General features: G+C 36.3%; 1 protein-coding gene across 1 annotated transcript in view; it reads right to left on the reverse strand.

The window, feature by feature from the left end:
* The window catches only part of RARB (retinoic acid receptor beta), a 452328-nt gene extending 436168 nt beyond the window's left edge, over window positions 1–16160 (reverse strand). The window contains 1 exon segment of the mRNA XM_015570906.1: window positions 16107–16160. The gene's annotated coding sequence lies outside the window, so the exon portion shown is untranslated.
* Between the last annotated feature and the right edge of the window lie 250 nt (window positions 16161–16410).

Consider the following 16410-nt stretch of genomic DNA (forward strand, 5'->3'; position numbering starts at 1 on the left):
CAGACTCCTCCTCCCGCACCGCACGGAGAGGCGGGCAGCGCGCCTTTCAACATGCTCATCAGTGAAAAACTGAAACCTTCTCCTCTAAGATCAAGAATGCCCACTCTTAACACTTTCATTCAACATAATACTGGAGCAACTAGACAAGAAAATAAATAAACACAAGGCATCCAAATTGGGAAAAAAAGAAGTACAACTGTGTCAATTTGCAGGTGACACATTATATATAGAAACCTCTAAAGAGTACCAAAAAACTTAGAATAAACAAATTTAATAAAGTGTCAAGATCCATAGTGATATACAAAAACCAATGACATTTCTAGACACTTAATAAACTATTGAAAAGAGAAATTTAAAAATATAATTGCACTGAAAATAATAAAATACTTAGGAATAAAATTTTCCCAGAAGGTGATAGATTTGTACATTAAAAAACATAAGACATTGATGAAAAAAACCACAGAAAAGACAAAGATAAATGGAAGGATATTTCACACTCATGGATTATAAGAATTAACATTGCTAAAATATCTGTACTTACTACCCTAAGCAATCTATGGATTCACTGTTATTTCCATCATAATTCTAATGACATTTTTTCACAGAAATATGACAAACAATTCTAAAGATTTATATAGACTCATAAAAGACCCTAAATAGCTAAAGCACTCTTAAGAAAGCAGAACAAAGCTGGATCCATCATATTTCCTGATTTCAAAATATGTTACAAAGCTATAGTAATTAAAACAGTGTAGTATTGACATACAAACAGACACAGACCAGTCGAACAGAATAGTCCACAAAATAAAACCCACTGATATATGGCCAAATTGAAGTATATTCATACAGCAGTAAATGTATACTCCTCAGCAGTAAAAATAAACTACTGGAACATACAACATCATAGATAAAACATACCAGGTATCATATAAAGTGATAAATTAATTTATATAACATTTTAGAACAAAATTAACCTATGATAATAGCAACCAGAACAGTGGTTGACTTAGAATGGGGTGGGAAAAAGATTTACCAAATTGAGAGAACTTTCTGGAAGGATAAGGATAAAAATATATCTTGATAGGACCATTGTTTACATGCATGTATGCATGGGTCACAACTCACTGAATTATGTAGGTAAGATCTGTGTATTTTACTATGTGTACATGATAAATATAACATTTTTTCACCACATTTGGTTTATAAGAAATTATTTAAGAAAACAGAAAAACATTCCATTTGAGGAGCGTATTAATTATTAATATCTCATTTCAGCATATAGGAAGACCAATATAATTATTCTCAGGCCCAAGGCAGAGTTGGCTCATTGTAGATGACACACAGTAAGTGAGCAGCAGAAATCGCTCTTTTTCCACACAAATATCTAAAAGACTGGGAAAAGCAAAAAAGAGAGATGATGCCCTTGATTACCATGATTCCATCCATAGCTCCCATCATACTAGATTTGTTTTGGAAATTCCAGCCTCAGAACCTCTGCCTCATGAGAAGCACTGTAGTTCATAAGGTAAGTCCCTGTTTCTCAAGGTAGACTAAGGGTCTCTTGTTCTCCCACATGTTAATTGGTTTGACTTGATTAAAGACTTCAGTGGCTTAGTAGGTTCTGGGAATACTTTGTTTAAAAAACAAGCAAACACACACCTGAAAAGATTTAATTTACTACATGACTTTCACAAAATTAATATGAAAATGTTCAGGGTGACTCCTTAAAAAGGGGAATCTATTATCCAAGGTGGTTTGGCTCAGTGGATGGAACATCAGCCCCAGACTGAAGGGTCCTGGGCTCAATTCCAGTCAAGGGCACATACCTTGGTTGCAGGCTTGATCCTGGCCCTGGTTGAGGTGCATGTTGGAGGCAACCAATTGATGTGTCTCTCTCACTTTGATGTTTCTCTCTCTGTCTCTTCCTCTTCCCTCTACTCTTTCTAAAAATCAATGGAAAAATATCCTCAAGTAAGGATTAACAAACAATAACAAAAAGGGAGTATATTAAGAAAACTTTTCGAACCTACTTGAGCATGGAGTCGTTTATGCACTAAAAATCTCAGCAATGAGTTACTTCATGGAAAACACACTTGGGACGTTTTAGGACAGAGTATTTCGTCTGCACTTGAGGCCTCAAGGAAAGAAAACTAAAAGTGGGCAAATTCAGGTCTAAAAAAGACAGAACTCTAGTAATTGGCATTATAAATATAAGGCATATGCAATGCTCCCAAATTTAAAAAATAACTGCTTCTGTAGATACTACTGAGTGTTCAATTTATGGGCTTGTTAACATAATGGAGGGCTTAAATCCTCGAATAGAGTATTGATTTATCTTAACAAAGTTTGTTGAGACTACAAAGCAATAAACTATATCTGAATTAATTTTTAAAAATTGACTTTGATGACCAGATGCTGACTGTGGGGTTTCCAGCACACTCTTTTAGACATCTAAGGGCACAACCCAATAAATAACTTGTTGGTCTATAAACCAAATTAAGAGAGGTAATTTACCAATTTGTTGATTGTTCATGGTCATCAGTCAGTGGATGGAACTGGAATCATTATTATTTTGCATGCTAGCTCCCAAGTTTCTCTCCTGTCAAATAATTCCAAAACAGTGAGCTGATAAAATACTGTATCAGGGGATTCTACAACAAATACCATTGTGATTTGATTTTCTAGTTACTTCAATTTGAGGTCAATTCTCTCATGAAATCATCCCCACCCTTTATTCCTACCCTCTCCAGTGGTTCTCAACCTGTGGGTCGCGACCCCTTTGGGGGGTCGAACAACCCTTTCACAGGGGTCGCCTAAGACCATGGAAAACACATATATAATTACATATTGTTTTTGTGATTAATCATTATGTTTTAATTATGTTCAATTTGTAACAATGAAAATACATCCTGTGGATCAGATATTTACATTATGATTCATAACAGTAGCAAAATTACAGTTATGAAGTAGCAACGAAAATAATTTTATGGTTGGGGGTAACAACAACATGAGGAACTGTATTAAAGGGTCCATTAGGAAGGTTGAGAACCACTGTCTTGAAGTGTTAAAGTTTTCCAGGCAGTAACAGTTTATGGGCTACTTTGGTAATCCCCCAGAGGGACTATCATCAATTCATTTATTTATTCAACAAATATGTACCCAGTGCTGACTCTGTCCCTGGCCTTTTTCTGAGCCTTGGGGAAACGATAATCAATACAATACCCAACCCCTGTCTTCATGGAACTGACATTCTAACTGGGTGTGGGAGAGGTTCCCCATCTGCATCTTGGCCTGTGTGATGCTTTTCTCGTGCCTGACGGTTAAGAACAGAGGAGGTTTTGACACATGAGAGCAATGAAGTGAGGGAGTCTGTAACAGTGTTTCCAAACAGAATGGACATATGTTCAGGAAAATGAACCTTGTTTGCTAAAGCATTATCCGACTACAGGACTGAAACTAAGATTGAGGAATGTGGGAGAAATCAAGCCCATATTTAATAAACTAGCTGGCAGATATATACAAATCTCTGCACTCCATGTATATGAGATGGGATCCTAAACTCAATGATACTACAGCTTAAATTAGGCAGAGGGATCACACATTCAAATATATATAGTGGGGCCTTGACTTATTTTAATTCGTTCCATGACGGAGTTCGTAACTGAAATTACTCGTATGCCAAATCAATTGTGAACGAGTGAGACACGTGATGCCGGGCTGATGTTGTACTGTTCACTGTGATGTTCGCTGCGCCAATTAGCAGTGGGGTATCTGAAGCTGGCTCGTAACCCGAATTTTAGCTCGCAACTCAAAGCAAAAAATCGGCCGAGAGACGGCTCATATCTCAAAAAACTTGTTAGTCCGGACACTCGCAAGTCAAGGCCCACTGTACTAGGTTACAAGAGCCAGGTTGGCAATCATCAGACTTACCTTGGTGTCTACTTCATCTCCAATTGTCAGTTCTTTAGACACAATAGGCCCTTCATATACATGTACTGAATAAATTGTTGAATTAATTTTTTTTAAATAAGAGCGAAAGTAGGAAAAACCATAAGAGCATTACAGATGAGTGGTGGGTTTCAAAGGGTGAAGGATTTTGGATGGAAAGGTCAAAGATGACTTTAGAGAGATACCCATATTTAATAAACTAGCTGGCAGATATATACAAATCTCTGCACTCCATGTATATGAGATGGGATCCTAAACTCAATGATACTACAGCTTAAATTAGGCAGAGGAAACACACATTCAAATATATACTAGGTTACAAGAGTCAGGTTGGCAATCATCAGATTTACCTTGGTGTCTACTTAATCTCCAATTGTCAGTTCTTTAGACACAATAGGCCCTTCATATACATGTGCTGAATAAACTATTGAATTAAATTTTTTTAAATAAGAGCGAAAGTAGGAAGAACAATAAGAAAATTACAGATATGAGTGGTGGGTTTCAAAGGGTGAAGGATTTCAGATGGAAAGGTCAAAGATGACTTTAGAGAGATATGGCATGTGATTTGAGCTTTAATATTTATAAATATTTGGAGGTTCCAAATGACACTGAGGAAGAACAAAACAGTATGACAGAGACATGGAGAATTTCTAGAGATTAACAGGAAATAGCAGTGGTATTCTTAATTCTCAGGAGCAATTGTCCAGGTTGAAATGAACACATTCCTATTATTCTGATTTTCAGCATCTGATGAGGAAGCAAATGTTGTTTGTAGTTACTTGTGTAACTATAAGCCAAGTAAGGTCTTACTATGACTTGGTAAGTGGTTGTGGATCAAGCTATTCTTTTGAAAAGAAAACACCATTCTTTGTTTTTCTTTGTTTGCTGTTAGCAGTTTTCCATTCTGATAAATTATGAACTAAAATGTACATTTTAATTTGATCCCTGGCTTTAGGTTAGAACTGGAATTAGCTATACAAGTAACTTAATTCCAGACTCTGTTCAGTACTTAACATGTTGCCTGGCACATAGTAGGTGTGTGAGAAATATTTGTTGCTTGAATTTGAGAAGTCAAGTTTTTGTCAGGTACTGAGGAATAAATCGTTCTGTAGAATAGGCTTCCCTTGTCATCTCTGGTCTCACTCTCAATTTAAAACTCAAAAATCCAAACACTCCATGAGTTGTAAGAAAGTCTAAATCACAAGGTAGCTGATGGAGGGGGTGGGGGATCACAATTGTTTCCCATTTCTACTTCATACATTGAAATCCTGGGTTCTAAGTTGTCAAGGTCACTTACAAGCAATCTTATTTTAGCTAGGCTACTTGTTGTTTTCAACATCGTTCCCCTTGGATTTTCACTCATATTATTTACTGCTAAGTGAATTACTACATGGCCATCCAAAGTACTTTGATGAGGTATCCACCGAAAGGGGTCAGATGAGTTTGGAAAGTCACTTTGTTAGTAACACATTTAAGGTTCTGAATAGCCTGCAGTCAAGAAACCCAGTGACCTCTGTTTAACCTATTGTTTTTTTTAAAGGGTTCTGACCATGGAACCTATTCTGAATGGCTTCTACTCTCTTTCAATGCAAGTGTTCTGAGGTGGATCCTTGGAACAACATTTGAAGGTAAAGATTAAAAGCTGATGAGCTGAATGGTATGTTAAACTTGAGTGATCACACACACTGAGAGAGGGGAGAGAGATGCCAGCACATTATGACAACCGTGGGCCCCACATTCTCACCTAGCAGCAGGCCTGCTAGCCCTTTCTAATGCACATACCTTTTCTGCTTCATTTTGGCTGTGGCATTCCCTTTCCATTATTCCCAGATCATTTCAGATATGCACATCATTGGCCTGGTTATTTTTTTATTATTATTTTATTGCCTAAAGTATGACAAAGAGTAGTACATATGTCTCCTTCTCCGCCCCCCACTCCCTGCCCCCTCTTGCCTGGTTCTTATAGATGTGAGACTTTGGAATTCTTGTCTTGGAGTATCTTGGTTATTTTATGCTCTATAAATATTAGCTATACTGATTATTAATCACTATTACATCCTCTGTGTCCTGTATATTGTATATATAAAATATTTATTTAATTATATCTTCATCTGAGAGATCTTTAATAAATGGATACTGCTATACACAGGTACACACAGGTTCTTGGAAGTTTGGAGGGAATGGGGTAGGGGAGCTCTTATTCTGATCATCTTAACTCAGACAGCATCTAGCACAGACTTTGAACCAATGATTTCTAGTTAAGTGTGTACTGTATCAAATTAGAAATATTTCTTTAAGACTATTCAATTAAGACTTCAGACAAAGATCACTTGGAGTCATTGTTACGCGTTTAATTGTTTCTCTACCCTTCAAAAAAAGAAAAAAGAAAAGGCAGCTGAAAGTCCTAATCTCCAAGTGTGACCTTATTTAGAACTAAAGTCACTGCAGATGTAATTCATTAAGTTGAGAATATAGTGGAGTAGGGTAGGCCCCTAATCTAAAATGACTGATGCTTTGTAAGAAGAAATCCATGTGAAAACAGAGACACACAAAGAACGCCACGTATGGTCAAGGCAGAGACTGCAGTTATGTGGCAGCAGGCCAAAGATTGCCAGCAAACAGAACAGGAAGAGTCCAAGAAAGATTTGCCTTTGTACGTCTCAGCATGGTCCTACTGACATCTTAATTTTAGACTTCTAGCCTCCAGAGCTGTGAGATGGTACATTTCTGTTGTTTTAAGCCACCTAATGGTATGTTAAACTTGAGTGATCACACACACTTTGTAAAACTTTGTTCCAGCAGCCCTAGGAAACTATAGTCACACTCTGCCTCACTGAGTCATTACCAGGAGTTGGGTGACATGGGCTTCCTAAATGGAGGCCAGATCACAACATGTTCTATTCATTTTGGGGCTCAACATTTATGTATGAAATATTTGTCCCTAAAGGGTCAAAACGGACTCAGTTGTTCCAGCAAAATGATGCCTCACCACTCATCTAACTTTCCCTTCTTACACCTTTTTCCAAATATTTCAGATGTTCTTGAAATCAGCCAGATAAAACATTATAACAATATATATATAATATAAAATATTATAATAATTATCACAGTATATATACACTATATATACATATATGCATTAATATATAAATATATAAACATACAAATATATAAATACACACACACACACACACACAGGAAGCCTCAGAGAGACAGATCTAGGGTGTCACAAAAAAATCCCACTAGATTTAGAATGTCCTCACCATTTTATGTCCAGGCAGATAGGGAGTGAGCCATGGGGGAATTTGAAGCAGACAGGCAGACTTCAGAAGCAAGATCACTCTGGGAAGTTTCCAGAGTTCTCTTGGTGCCCTAAGAACCCTATTCAATATAACATCATTCCTTGCTTGGATGGAAAGATGCAGCCGATAAATTTGGTACAATATACACACCCGTTAATTCAACAAAATGTCAAACTGTCTGAGAAAACCCTTAGAAAAGGTTTCCTTTCTGTGTCACTGGGGAAAAGAGTGATAGAAAAGAAAGCTCATGAAAATGAGATTTTCTCTAACTTCTGCCTGCAGTGGATAAATCAATGGGATTTTTCAAGACCCCTCAATATCAACGAGTTTATCTCATAAGCAGGCATGTCTTTACAGATTCCAAAAAATCTCTCTCCAGTCTTCTTTCTTTTCTCCTGCCCATTCCAGCCAATTGCTTCTCTGCTTTTCTTTTTCTACCATTTCTTTCCTTCTTCCTTGCCCTTCTAACTATTCATTTCTTTGCATAGCATAGGAGGAAAGATTTGTCTGACAACTGTTATCTTCTATCTCTTAGCTTCTAATAGCCATGATGAGCGTGGAAGTCTTCACTTTTTTTTTTTTTTAAAGAAGATTTAGTCTCCCTGCCCTGAACTGGGTTTAGGGTAATTGTGAATCTGCTTGAGGGCTGAATGCAATCTCTAGCCTTTTTCATAAAGTTTATGGCCCTGGTGCCCCTTTAAAAGTCTCATGTGACTGATTGATAGGCTCATTTCTGATACTAACCATAAAGGATTGGCCATCCTGAAGATAAGCTGCTCCTCCCCTGAGCACCACAGGAGGTGAAGGCGCATCATCACTACAGATGAGGCCTCCATTATAGATGGCGTTTCCTGCCTCAATCAGATCCATCCTTCAGCAGCCCAGCCGGTGCTCTGTGCTGAGGGACTGCACCACGGGACATATAAACTCAATCGCGTCCTTTTAGTTCATGGGTATCTAAGGATTCAAACATCATCCTGGATACAACAATGAAAGCAATAGCTAATTCCCCACTTCCCATCTTCTGTGAATTTACTCTTGATGTCATTAATCAAAGGAGAAGTTGGCAGACTCATAGAATTTTCTTCCTACAGTTAGCTGAGCCTTTGTGTTTCATCTTAAGTATTTCTCAGATTTTACCTCTTTAATATCTGTTCTTAGTTCTCATGTGAATCTATTTTTTTTTCCTCCTCAAGCTATCTTTCAAATATCTCTTTGTAGGACAAGTGTGGTGATTAGTGTTTTTTTTGTACTTCTACAACTTACATGTTTTGGTTCAAAATGGTGCTTGAATTCTTAGGAAGATGTAGAGATTGGGGAGAGAGATGGAGAGGGAAGAAGTAGAGTTAAGAGGGAAGAATGAGGTAGAAGAGAAGGCTGGTTACACACACTCACACAGAGGAAGAGGGGGGGAGGGAAGGAGAGGTTTTACATACGTTAAACTTGAATTAATTGAAGATTTAATTTCATGAAGAAAGGAGAGTTCATTTGTCCCTAGCCAAAAACAGCAACATAGAGATATGTTGCAGAAGAATTGATATCACCTGAGAACCGATCAAATGCAGAAAGTCAGGAGAAGGAAGGAATCAAAGACAGAAGAAAATGGCAGAGGAAGTATAGAAGACGTAGTTTTATGACAGATTTATTCATCATTCAAATATTTATTGAGAACTTTTTGGAGAATATGATACTATGACTAGGGTTATCAGAGTTAAGGCATAGTCAATACACATGAGATTATGAAAAAGAAGTACATGTGGGATTTAACAGACAATTTTAATTTTTTTTCCATTTTTCTATATCATCAGAATTTTCTACACTAGATATATGCTACCTTTATAATTGGGAATTTTAAAACAAGAAAGTGTTTTTTTTTTTTAAGATCTGCTTTGTGTTTTGATAGGGCAAGAGGGAGGAAGATATGTGTATGAACACACACACACACACACACACACACACACACACACACACGGTAGTGAAATTAAAAGGGAATAGAAACTACTAGCAGGAATTCTAGGAGTTGGAATTCCAGGAGTTAGAACACACCTTTCTTTAATAAACAGTATTGCTTAAATTCTTCAACAAACAGATGCCCAAATTGCTTGTTTCTAAGTGAATTTTAGGGAAAAATAGAGCAAAGAGAAATTATTTTCTCAAATGGCTTGTCACTCCTGATTTTCAAGAATGAGCACAGAAAGTATTTGGAGATAATAAATGTGATAGTAACATATGCCCTTCTGAATTATAACTCATACTATAATCTTTACTGATGAGTGCTAGACACTGACATCCTAGTCAACCAATTGAAGCCATTAAAGTAACCCCTTATGAAAATGAAAATTGAATATTACATTGGAGAAATTGAAAGCGTGTTTTATCAAAGGCAATTTGTCTATTATCTGACAGCCTTGGAAAACAACAGGGAAATTACATCTCTCGCATTAAAATTAAAAGGCAGCAGCTTATTTAGACACCACAGTAATATGGGAACCATGGGTCATTCAGAAAAAAACCCTGCTTATTCCATATGCAGGCACTGTCTGATTTCCCCACCATTGTATTCTGTTGGGAATGGGGGTAGGGTACATTTCTGCACTAGTTAATGGATCACGGAGGAAAACAGTACCGAATTCTTCCTTTCATGGTAAAAGAGTGATTCTACAGAACAATCTCAAGGGCCATCAAACTGTTAAAATCATGGTAACATTGAGTTGTTCCTTCTCCAGGGATGAGGTAGCCAATGCCTCCCATCCATTAAGTAACCTACTGACTTTACTTTTCATATGTTTGGCTGGGTTATGTAAGGCATTAAGATCTTAGATTCTCAGATATGGTACCTAATACCACATACCTTCCTCCCTCTTGCCCTATCAAAACCCAAATACACAATTTGATAATTACACATTTACTTAAGAGACCTTTGCGATAAGGAAGGTAGCCATGGATTCTGATCATGCTCATGTCTATATCTTGGACATGGTTGGTACTTTATTATGAGTACTAGAGGCCTGGTGCACGAATTTGTGCATGGGTGGGGTCCAGTCGGCCCACCCCGATTGGGGCCAATTGGGCTGGGCTGGCCAGGGGGAGGGGCTGAGGGTGGAGGGCTGGCCCTGCCCTTGATGGGGGGGGCGGTGATCAGGGGCAGGGCCAACCAGGTGGTTGGCAGGCCTGCCCCACCCTCTGGTCGAGCACTGGTCAAACTCCCGGTTAAGGGGGACAATTTGCAATTACCCTTTTATTATATAAGATAGCAACAGAAAACTTCACTAGAAGATGAGACGCATCTAGTGAAAATACTTCTATAATGTTTGGGTCAGTATAACATTATTAATACTATTTACAGCTAGTGTTGCTTGTGTACTTCAGAGATTCGCTGCTTATTATATTAGTTTAACATCATTCTTTGAATATAAAAATACATTGACTTCTTTTTAAATAGACTGCTAGAGGAAAAGCATAATTACTAAGCCAATAACTAATTCTTTAATGCCAATATTTCAGAGTTAAAGTTTTACTAAAGCGCTATTTGACATAGAAAGGAATTATATGCAAACCAGGTGAATCTTGGATTCTTTGCAAGGGATTTTAATAACTAAAATAATAACTAAAAGAGACTTCACAGTAATGTAGGCTTGGACTCTAGAAATGGGAAAGAGAGAAAAGTGCTAGAAAATTAGTTAAAATCAAGTGTACCTGACCAATTTATGCTTTCCTATGTTCTTCAACTAAATGAACTTCATTGATCATGACGTCTGATCACTATCTTTGTAGCTAACAGCTTCAGTGGGTAAAATATTCATTTCTGAGGCCTGGGAAGGCTGGCCCACTTGAACGTGGTCTGATGTTCAGTTTGTGGACCTGGGAGTGTAGAGGGTTAGAGATGCAGAGCTGTCACTTTCTATCTATGTGGTCTGAGAACCTCCGTTTCCTAAAATACGATTTGGAAAAACACTTCCTCCTCATATAAGAAATATTAACAGGTAAAGATACTAGTTTCCTTCCCTGTGCCTTATGTCCATTTTACCCAATAGCTCTAGGTAAAGTTAGCTCATGGATACTATCTCTCCTCCCCCCCGCACCCCCTCCACCCTCTCCCCTGGAACAATTAGGTACATGAGTCATAAACTCCCTTACTAACAGCAGGGAGATGTTTCAGTGAGTGAGCACAAAGCAGGAGTTCCCCCACTTTTTTGATAACCTACAACTATATGTAAAAATAAAACAACCCTAAAAATAATGCCATTTTCGATTGCTGATGTCATGGACATTGGCAAGAATATTGAAGCGGTACATCAAAAAGATATTTTGGAGATAAATCAGCATAGGAATGAAATAGAGCTCTCGAGCTCTTGTGAAATTGAGAGATCTCCTTTGTATCTAAGGATATTTATGAGACTGTTTCAACAGAAATGGAGAAAAAAATGAAAATCCATTGCCATCATATTACTATTTTGTTGAAATGGCAATCTTATAATGAAATCTAAAATTTCAGCTCTCATATCCTAAAGTGGGTGCTTGCTTGCTTTAATCTTGGTTATCGTTATATCAGCAATCATTGAAATTAGGTTTGGCATTTTACAAAAAGGCAGGATAGGTCTGCCCTTCCTCCCGCTCCTGCTTTTTCCTAATCCCATCTCTCTACTCCCTGTCTGTCCCTGACAACAAAAGTTCAAGAACACTGCACCGCAAACAGAAGTGGGGAGATTGTAACTTGGCATTTGGTGATCACAGTCTTCCCTAATCGAGTCTCCCTAAATCACAGAGGAATAAATTCTGGTTCAGCTGAGCTAAACCACACCTCCTGCGATTTCCCCTTAGTGATGTGGGGTAAAAGGAGTTACCAGGGCTTCTCTTACCTTAAAGCTGGGTCTGAAAATGTGACTCTGTTCAAGGCCCCAACCTTCTGTGGTCTATGTTGCCTCATTTGTCAAACAAATGTCTTGAACCAAATGGTCTACAGGTCCCTGAAGTGCCAAAATTATATGACTGCTATAGTCTGTAAGTTCTTCTTAAATTTCAGTTATTCACATTCCATCAGCATGAATTTTGCCTAACTAGGCAAACAACTTTCATTCTTTTTATTTTTATTTAGGTCAGCACATTTTGTATGTGTTGTACTTGAATAAATGTGTTTTTATTGGGCAAATTATGATGCTGTAAAAGTGATAAATCAGCTTCATTTAACTCAAATAAATGATAAATTATAAAAATAAAAAGGATGAAAACAAACAATGTGAATGAGCCCTGTTAGATGGGGTGGCCTAAGGATAGTGCTGAGTCTCAGGACTGGACTCTTTAAAAAAAAAAAAAAAAGCTATAGACAACGGGAAACCATCAAATACCCTCTGTTACCAAGATACCAAGATAATCCAAAGTTTTAGAGGACAAATGGTAAGGGGAAGAAAATATTTTCCTCACTATATAATGTAATATGATTTAAATCATCACTGTTACCACCACTGGTGTATATCCCATTTGCTAGGGAAACTTCAGTAACTACTAAAAGGGTATGTTACATTTTCAGACTCAGCTCCAGACTACTAAAGTACTGATAATCTTTATTACTCCCTATCTCTAAGAAGCCATTTCAGAAATTGTCCTAATTTACACTGCTCTTGTTTTGTTGTTTAAAAATCCAAAGGAAAGTACCATGGACTCTATGAGTTGCATGTCCTAAAGTCTCCTTATTTCTAGTGTTGAAAGTGTGTACTTTTAAGAATCTTTATTGAGATACTAGAGGCCTGATGCACGAAATCCGTGCAAGAGTAGACCTTCCTTCTCCCAGCTGCTGGCACTGGCTTCCCTCTGGCTGCTGGCAGGCACCCAGGACCCGGGCTTCCCTTGCAGCACAGGCTTCATCTGGAAGGATGTCTGGTCTAATTAGCATATTATGCTTTTACTATTATAGATAATTCATGTACCATAAAATTCATCTATTTAAAGTGTACAATTCAATGGTTGAAGTATATTCACAGAGTTGAAGTATATTCACAACCATCAGCATGACCTAATTTTAGAAAATTTTCATCTCCCCAAAAGAAATCCCAGTAGCAATAACTCTTTATCTTATCTTTCCTAGCCCTCCCTAGGCAACCAATAATCTATTTTCTCTCTCGGCATGTACATATCTTAAACATTTTATATCAGTAGAATAACATGTTATTTGGGAATGGCTACTTTCATTTAACATAGTATTTTCAAGATTTAGCCAGGTTAGAATGTACATTGGTATATTATTTCTTTTTACTACAGTAATATTTTATTATATGGATATACCACATTTTATTTATCTATTCATCAGTTGGTAAAAATCTGGGTTGCTTCCACACTTTGGATATTATGAGTAATACAAGTTCTGTGCAGACATCTATTTTCATTTTTCTTGGGTATATACCTAGGAATGTAATTTCTTGAAGATATGCACTTTTAATGAATACTTCAAGGTTATATATCAAAACAATTTTGTAGTCAGGTAGCACAAGAATACAATAGATCCCTTGTCTACTATTTTTATTGTTCTACTTTCACTTTTCTGTTTTTTCCATGTGTATATGCTAATTATATATTTCAAAATCAAATAAAAAGTAAAAAGCACCCATAATCAGAATACATTAAAATAGTAGAGGATAAAATAGATAACCTACCCACTCTTCCAATTCTAAACCCAGAGACAAATACCTATATATATAAAAGGCTAATATGCAAAGTGTCCCCTCGGGAGTTCGACCGGGAGACCGGGAGTTCAATCGCTCACTAAGATGTGCACTGACCACCAAGGGGTGGCACGGAATGAAGGAAGGTGCTGGCCGGCAGCGAGGGAATGAAGGCTCTGGCCAGCAGCCAGGGAATGAAGGCCCCGGCAGACAGCCAGAAGACCCCAATCAACCCTGATCGCTGGCCAGGCCTAGGGAACTACCTGTGCACAAATTCTGTTCACCAGCCTCTAGTTTTTTATAACTATAATGTTGTTTTTAACAAAATCATATAACTTGCATTTCTCAATCACCACTGACATATTTAAATGTAATCTGACATAGATTTACTGCATTTTAATAGAACCTATAGATTTCCTTATATTGAAATACTATGAATTATTTAATCAGTCTTCTATTTTATTATTTCTTTCTGTCACAAACAAAGCACAATGAACATCTTGAACACAGAGCTTATGAACTTCAATAATCTCATAGAATATTTTCTGAGAAGTTAGGCAATTGGGTCATACAGTGCTTATAATTGGAATTTTAATAATAATTGGTCAATTTTACTCCAAGAAAAGTTATTTCACTCATATCCCCACCTATAATGAAGAGAGCACAGATGTCCCTATGACCTTGCCATTGTTCAATGTTATCAATTCTAAAACACAAAATACATTTTAACCTGTATTTAAGTATTAGTACACTTGAACAATTTTTAAATTTTATTTACTGGTCATTGATATTTCTTGTAAGAATACCATTTGTCCATTTCTTTACTAAATTATGTATTCTATTCTTATGGATGTGTCTATATGTATATGTTCCTTATTTGCTGAAAAAAAAATGCTTTAATTTTGTCTTTTCCATAAAGACATTTTTATGTTGTCTTTTTTTCTCTTTATTACTTCTTGACTGTACCATTATTTTGCTATTAAGTTGAAATGCTACTTCTATCCAATATTAAATCCCTATGCTTAGATTTCTTTCTAGACCCTATTCTGTTTCACTGATCTCTTTATTCCTAAACCAGTGCCAAGATGTTTTAATTACTTAAGCTTTATTAAAATATGCACTGCATATAAGATTTGACAAGGTTTTTATTTTCAAAAAATATCTTGCCCATATTCATATACTTATTCCCACAAATGAACAAAACAGTATGAATCACTTTTTTCTCTAACTTGTAGCCATAGTCATTATTAGCAACATTTAATTAGTATGAAATACTTTGATTTCTGGAATATAAAATTAAATAAATCAATATATTGGTGTTAAACTATAACAATAAGTTTATTAAATTATTTCACTTTACATTTAAAGTTGGATGAAAAGCTAGCTAATAATTAAGAGAAGCCACTAAACAAAACCAAACAGAAGGAAGCTGTGTTCAAATATTAAAATTTCCAACTGAATGTATAACCATACCAAGTAGGATAGAAAATAAAGTTATCAAGTCATTAAAAAATACATTAAATTCCAAGTGAATTAGAGAAAGCAATAAAGTTATTTGGAACTGCTATAGGAATTCTGTTTTAAAATAACCAATTGAACTTACCCAATAGGTACCCTTGAAGATTAAATTAAAATATGATTATAATATGAGAAATTTATAGTTAAGTAGCATTACATTAATTCCTTATTTTTTCCTAGTACACTTTAAAATGTTTTTGCTACTCTTTGTACATACTTATCTTCCCAATAAAAGTATAATGAATAATGGATTAAATGATGGGTAAATGAAATTTTATTTTTACTATAATTAGATTTCCTATCTCACAAAATTTCCCATCTTCTTAAATCACTATGAATTAAACTATAGTGTTTCCTTTATTATAAAAGTTCCATGCCAAACATGTTAATCTTTTCTCAGAAAACCTCAGGACCATTTTGGTATGGTCATGTCTACCCAATCTTTGCAAACAATATGAAAACATTTCAAGGGAATCTACATGATATAAGTCTGTCTTATTGAGGTAACAATAAATTTGTTCAATTTTTCCTTGCTCAAGTGCTTCATCTCTGTGAGTACAAAAATTCTGCATTTGTCCCCACAGCTATCATGGAAACTTAAACCCAGCTTTTTTCTATCTCCACTCAGGATATCCATTGTGTTAATTTTTCAGATTTGTTTATTTCTTCTTTCTTTACTCACCAGGTATGGATCCTTGGACAAATCACTTCATCTCTGCAGTACTCTGTTTTACCTGTAAAATGAGGAGCTGTGTTAGACAATCTTCCAAATTCCTTTAAATTCTACATTCTGTCACTGCATTTAATACAGCCACTAAATTTTCTTAGTATTATTTAATTTTGATAACTAACAGTTATAGGGAAAAATGTTTGCCAGGGGACCTACAAATTAAAATCTTCCATTTATCATTGCTATTGGAATGTAGTCTTCATAGACAACCTATTTTTCTCATTGGTTTACTATAATATCTTTCAAAAGAATAATC

Source organism: Myotis davidii, unplaced genomic scaffold, assembly GCF_000327345.1.
Source record: "Myotis davidii unplaced genomic scaffold, ASM32734v1 scaffold192, whole genome shotgun sequence".
Lineage (NCBI taxonomy): Eukaryota > Metazoa > Chordata > Mammalia > Chiroptera > Vespertilionidae > Myotis > Myotis davidii.